Below are 6,751 nucleotides of genomic sequence, written 5' to 3' on the forward strand. Positions count from 1 at the left end.
GCGGGAACAGGTTGGCTCTAAGGACGACGGGCGTGATAACGCACAGGGTGATGATGATGAGGTTGGAGATCCCACTTACTGTCAACCCACAGTCAGCCAAGAGATGAGGTCAGCAGAGGAGGTGGAGGAAGATGCTAGTGACGACAAGGTCAGGTTGCGCCTTCCTGGACAGAGACGTAGTACTGGAAGCACGTCAACAACTGCATCCTGAAACACAACTCTGCCTCTCACCACAAGTCGTGGTGGCTCTTCAGGTCGCATGGGTGCTAAGCCTTGCATAGCCTGGGCATTTTTTTAGATCGATAAAGATGACCCATCTCGTGTTATCTGTAACATTTGTCAGCAAAAGCTAAGTAGAGGCGAAAAAAATACATAGTTTGAGTACTTCATGCATGAACCGGCACATGAACATGAAGCATAAGTTGCAATGGGAAGCTCTGTGTGCTACAATGTGGCTAAGGCGGCCGGGCCAACCACCGTCTGCCATATCTTGTGCATCCGCGGCCTCTTCATCCTCTGTGACTGGGGGGACAGCAGTCACACCTGTTTTGGGGCGCAGACCTGCCACCTCTTTACCCGCAACAGCCAGCGTGATTGGCAGGTCATCAATTTCTTTGGAGCTGGTAACACCAGCTGGTGTTGAGCGCTGTCCGACATCGATAGCACCACCTTTGGATCAAGGCAACCTAACATGTCCGCCTGCATCTTCCTCACAGACCGGCAGTTTGCCGGGAACACCCTTATCAACCCCGTCTAAGCACAATATCCAGCCCTCGGTCCCTCAGATGTGGACAAGTAAAAGACCACTTCCTCCTAGCCATGAGAAAGCTAAGAGGTTGAATTTCACCATCTGTAAGCTCTTGGCTACAGAAATGCTGCCTTTCCGCCTGGTGGACACAGAGGATTTTCGAGACCTTATGTCCGTCGCAGTGCCCCAGTACCAGATGCCCAGTCGGCACTACTTCTCAAAGAAAGGTGTGCCTGCGCTCCACCAGCATGTCGCACACAACATCACCGCTTCTTTGAGAAACTCTGTGTGTGACAGGGTGCATTTCACCACAGACACTTGGACGAGTAGGCATGGACAGGGGCGTTACATGTCGCTGACTGGGCACTGGGTAACTATGGTGACAGCAGGACAAGGGGCTGCTGTCCAAGTCTTGCCGTCCCCACGAGTTGTGCGTCAATCCTCTTTATGTCAAAGTTCCTCCACTGCTTCTGCCTCCTCAACCTCCTCTCGGTCTTCCACCTGCACCCAAAGCCTGTCTGGTCATGCCACAAGCTTTCTAACTGCGCAGAAGGGATCCTGCACAACTCCATACTATGCTGGCAGTAGGGCTCAACATGTGTTCAGCGCTGCTGGTGGTGTGCTGACAGATAAGCACACGCGGCTCTCCACTGATAATGTAGACAGACTCACGTTCATAAAGATGAACAAATCATGGATCCGAAATGAATTTTCTACCCCTGTGTCATCCTGGGGAGAGTAAAAGCTTGATGATTGGTTAAAATCACCCTACCAGTCGTTTTAAGCTTTCAAATTACTAATCATGTTTATCTGTATGTTGGCTGGAAAATAATTTGGGCTTTGTAGCAGTGTGCAGCACTGATTCTATTAGGCCATATATAATAAGCTCCACCAGATTTAAAATTACTAATCATGTTTATCTGTATTTTGACTGTAAAATAATTTTTGCTTTGTAGCAGTGTGCAGCACTGATCCTATTAGGCCATCTATACTAAGCTCCACCAGATTTAAAATTAATAATAATTTTTAGCTGCATCTAGCCCGGAAAATAATTTTGGGGCTCCGAGATGCGCAAGACACATAAGTGCCTTCTTGCTGCACTAACTGCAACATGACCCTCATATTGTCAGAATTTGAAGTAATCATGACTACTGGGTTGCCACACTCTTAGATCCACCAAACTTTTCGATCAACCTTTTCATTTTAATAAAGACCAAAAAAATGGTCATTTTTGAAATTATAAGCATTAGCAGGTTATTAGAAACTGAAATCAAACAGTTTTCAACTCAAAACTTTATTCTAGGTGATGTTACATTTTCACATAGGACCCCTTGTTCGAAAGGAGCTTCTGAACTCTCTCGTCCATTGAATTTGTCAGGTTTTGGATGGTTTCTGCTTCAATTGTTTTGCATGAGGACAGAATACCCTCCCAGAGCTGTTGCTTAGATGTGAACTGCCTCCCGCCATTATAGACACTCCTTTTGATGATGCTCCAGAGGTTCTGAATGGGGTAGAGGTCAGGGGAGCATGGGGGTCACACCATAAGTTTGTCCCCTTTTATGCCCATATCAGCCAGAGATGCAGATGTTTTATGTGCAGCATGAGATGGTGCATTATCATGCAAAAAAATGATCTTGCTGTGAAATACACGGTTCTTCTTCTTGAACCATGGCAGGAAGTGCTGTTTGAGAAAATCCACATACATTGTGGAGTTCATCTTTAGCGCCTTCAGGGATCCTAAAGGGGCCGACAATCTCTCTCCCCATGATTCCAGCCCAAAACATTACTCCACCTCCTCCTTGTTGGCGCTGTAGCCGTGTTTGCGTGGGGTGTCCATCAACCAGCCATCCTCCACTCCATCCATCTGGACCATCGAGCGCTGCACGGCACTCATCCGTGAACAACACAGTTTTGAAATCAGTCTTCATGTAATGTTTGGCCCACTGGTGCCGTTTCTGCTTGTGTGAAGTGGATAGAGGAGGTCGACAGGATGGCGTATGCACAGCTGCAAACCTCTGAAGGACCCTGCATCTTGTTGTTTGGGGGACGTTGGAGGCACCAGCAGCTTCAAAAACTTGTCTGCTGCTATGACAAGGCTTTTTTGCCGCTGCTCTTTTAACCTGACGTAATTGCTTGTAGAAAAGAGTCATCAATTTGCCCTTATCAGCACGCACACGTGTGTACTGTGAATCAGCTACATACTTCTTGATTGCCAAGACACTTCATCCTGATCATTGCACAATGTTGATTGTAGTCATGCCTTGACCTAAACACTCCACAATTTGTTGCTTCTCAGCAGCCGACATATCCTTTTTCTTTCGCATTTTGGCAGAAAATGTAGGCTGCTTAATAATGTGAGACAGCCTTCTTAAGTAGTCTTGCCTTTCATTGGACACACCTGCCAAACTAATTAGCACAGGTGTCTGCAATTTCTTACAGTGATATAAAGAGCCCTGACACACATCACCATCAATGAGTTTAACTGACAAACAAACAAATTCTTCCCTTATCACTCCTAAACACTTTTTGCATAATAATTTGGAACACAGTGTACATGTGCTTTTCCACAAAACACCAGTGGTTCACGTAGTGAATCTTACAGTTCTAACTTGCCAACCGTGGTCTGTATGGAGTTGTTCAATAAAGGGCCCAAAATTAAGATAACATAGATGGGAGAGGTCTCTATGAATAGGAATTCCTAAGTATTTGATACCCTGTGAGGGCCAGGCAAAGGGAAAGTTGGACTGGATGGAATCCTATATGGATTTGGGGAGGGAGACATTGAGGGCCTCAGACTTCGCTGCATTGATTTTAAAATTTGACCATGTAACAAAGTGATCTATTTCAGCCATAACAGCATGGATGGATATATGTGATTGAGTGATATATACTAGGACATCATCAGCAAATAGAGAGCACTTGTACTCGGTGCCTCCCACCTCAATCCACCTAATATTGGGGTTATGGCGAATTGATGAGAGCAGGTGCTCCGTCACTAGGATGTATAAGAGAGGGGACAGAGAACATCCCTGCCTTGTCCCATTGGTGATTGTGAAAGGTGATGAAAATGTTCTGACGCGCCCCCTGGGCCTTGGGACACACGGAGCCGGACCCTTTTTGGTGGATGCTGGTGGTTGTAGTCTCCGTGGCGGCGACCCGGTTCCGTGGCTCAGGGCGGTCAAACCAGTGGCGGAACTATATATGTGGTTTTGATGTTTAAATGTCCGACTACGCCACCCGTGGATTGCGGTCAGAGTGAACCGCCGCTCCAGGGCAGACCGCTGAGGCTGGTGTTGTGGGTGCAGCAGAGCATAGCATAACTCCCCACGGGAGGAGTATAGCCTCAGGGCAGTGTATGCGGAGGATGGGGGTGATGGTGCAGGGCAGCAGCAGTAACGACACGGAGTCAGTGATGCAGTCCAGGGCCTTTTCTCACAGTTCTTATTATCCAGACCAAGTCTGCAGGTAACGGCTGCCCACGTCGTACTGAGCTCACCAGGTGAGGGGCTCAGACAACTCCCAGATAACTTTGGAGCGCTTCACAGGACCCCCTTTGTGTGTCCTTTGTCTGGCCTTTCTTACCAAACCTTCTGTCCGGCTGCCTCGGGCCTCCTCTTGGTAAACTTGGCGCCAGTTTCCCTGACCCTATGTGGTGACTTCCTATTGGGTATAGCGAGGGGCTGCGCCACATAAAATGTCACAGCCTCCTGTTTCTAGCTGAGGGTCGTTTCCTGCCTCCACTAGTTTCGGGGACCGTTCTCCCCCTTTGGCCTGACCCCTCCACGCAGGTGGATTCGGGCGTGCGGTGGCGACTCGCCCATCCACACCCCTGGGATCCCTTCATTCCTCGTTCCTGGAGCCTTCTCCGCTCCTCTTCCTTCCTTCTCCCTCTTCCAGGCCTGGGCCTCTGTTACTAGGCCCGCCTCCGGAGCAGAGCTCATGCAGAGCCCCTGCTCCCTGCCACTTCTGCTCAGACTTCTCTGCACTGAACTAAGATGGTGCCCACCTTTTATACTCCCTTCTCAGTGCACCCAGGAACTGCTTCCTCCCTGCTCCTGCACTACAGGGTTCCCCTTCCTCAGTGTTCCCTCCCCCCACTCCAGCCAGGGACAGGGACTGTCGTGCCCATCTCAGGGGCATATTGGTCGCCCTGCCCCACGGCAATGTGGTGTAATGCATGCAGGTGTCGGGTCCTGATCCACACTCCATCCTTACCTGAGAGTGAGATATCACACCTCTGGGTGAGGTGCAATACCTCTGTAGCAACCGAGCCCTCAGGGTAATACAGTTCCATTTATCTTCAGCCTAGGTGACGTATTGCGATACAGGGCCGTGATTTTGGCTATAAAAGGGTCCCTTAGACCCCTACCCCAAGCTTTTTAAGAGAATCATATATGGCGTGCCAGGAGACTTTATGGAATGCTTTCTCAGCATCCAACGAGAGTATCTAATTACAAATTTTTAACTGCATCTAGCCCAGGAAATACTTTGTGCCTAGTAGCAGTGTCTGCTAGTCAGCGGATTATCCCGGCTGTTAAGCAAGCTACACCACCTGTAGTTTTGACACTTAATTTTTTCAAAGGAAATGCTTCGGGACCGCGGGATACTCAGTGAAGAGCATCAGGAGGCACCCCAAGGCATAGGGGCTGGGACTGGCAGTAGGATGCCTTGCGGTGGACAGCCGAGCTCGATCCTTTTAAAAGCTTTTTAACTGCAGCAGCTTTAGTGGACGCTACTGGAGCTGGAATTACGCGGCTGCTGGCATGAGACTTCCCCTCCAATAGATCCTTGTAAATGGATTTAAAGTGTATTCATTCAAATTAGAGAGACAATTTAAATTAAAAAGCTTAGAGCTGCCTCCACCACAGGGGGGCTCGCTCGACCCACCAGCGGACAGGCACCAGTATTGGGAGAGGGGGGCTGGCCGTCAGGGTTCACCGCGGCTCTGGCACAAACCCGGCGACACGGAGGTGGCACGGGCAGGAGCGGACTGAACGTGTCGGCTTCTCACTTTTTGGATTTTAGAAGGGCATGACATGCCTATATCTGTGTCTCCCCCTCCTTTTACTCCTCCACCTCTTTTCTTTTCGCATGACTATATGTACTTGTCACTTTTCCATGTGTTAGTTGTGTCTTCAGAGCAGTTTGTCAGCTTTTGGACACCTTTGAAGCTGTTTTCTATGTGTTTCTATGTGTTTTTGTTTGCCTGCCATTGGTTTTAACGGTGTTCGAAGGTGTTCGACGAACAGTTCGACGATCACATGGGTGTTCGACGAACCGAACCGAACTCGAACACTACGGGGGTGGCTCAACACTATTCTCAACACCATTATTGACCACTTTACCGTTTTCATCCTTTAAAAATCCTATAGCATCTTTGGCTTTTCTTTATCTTTTGACTTACTTCCAAAATCCTTTCTTATTGATTTGGTCTGTCTTGCAAGCCTCAATTCATTACTGGCTTTAGCTCTTCTAACGCTAGCCCAGCTTTCCCTGAAGACAGCATTATATTCTTCTTTAGATAAGAACCCTTCTTTCCATTTGATATTCATTTCTTTGTTCCTTTTTAGCAAGCTTTTAAGTTCAGTATTCAGCCATCCTGGTCTCCATAAATGCTTTCCATTCTTCCTTCTTTTCGGGATTGTTACTGATTGTGCAGTGAGTATTTAATTTAGCAAAATCTCCCATCCTTCCTGGATATTTCTTTCCTTTAGAACATCCTACCTTTCCTTCCTTTTTACTGAGTCCATTAAAAACTGCCTTTCTACAGTCCAATCTTAAAATCTCAGTTTTCACAGGTTTTCCACCTTTTGTAGTTCAAAAGTATAGGATAGAATCACCGCTGCCTCCTAAATTCTCAACCCCCTTTACTTCCTCAACTGTTTCCTAATTTTTGGTAAAAATTAGATCCAAATAAATAATGGCAGCGGTGGGATTTGAACCCACGCCTCCATAGAGACTGGAGCCTTAATCCAGCGCCTTAGACTGCTCAGCCACGCTACC

General features: G+C 47.8%; 1 non-coding gene across 1 annotated transcript; it reads right to left on the reverse strand.

Annotated features, from left to right (window-relative positions):
• Positions 1–6,669: 6,669 nt before the first annotated feature.
• Positions 6,670–6,751, reverse strand: TRNAL-AAG (transfer RNA leucine (anticodon AAG)). The gene has a single exon. It is a non-coding gene; the product is annotated as a tRNA-Leu (tRNA).

This window comes from Phyllobates terribilis, unplaced genomic scaffold (assembly GCF_046119375.1).
Source record: "Phyllobates terribilis strain yellow unplaced genomic scaffold, ASM4611937v1 Scaffold_11__3_contigs__length_659146591, whole genome shotgun sequence".
Classification (NCBI taxonomy): domain Eukaryota; kingdom Metazoa; phylum Chordata; class Amphibia; order Anura; family Dendrobatidae; genus Phyllobates; species Phyllobates terribilis.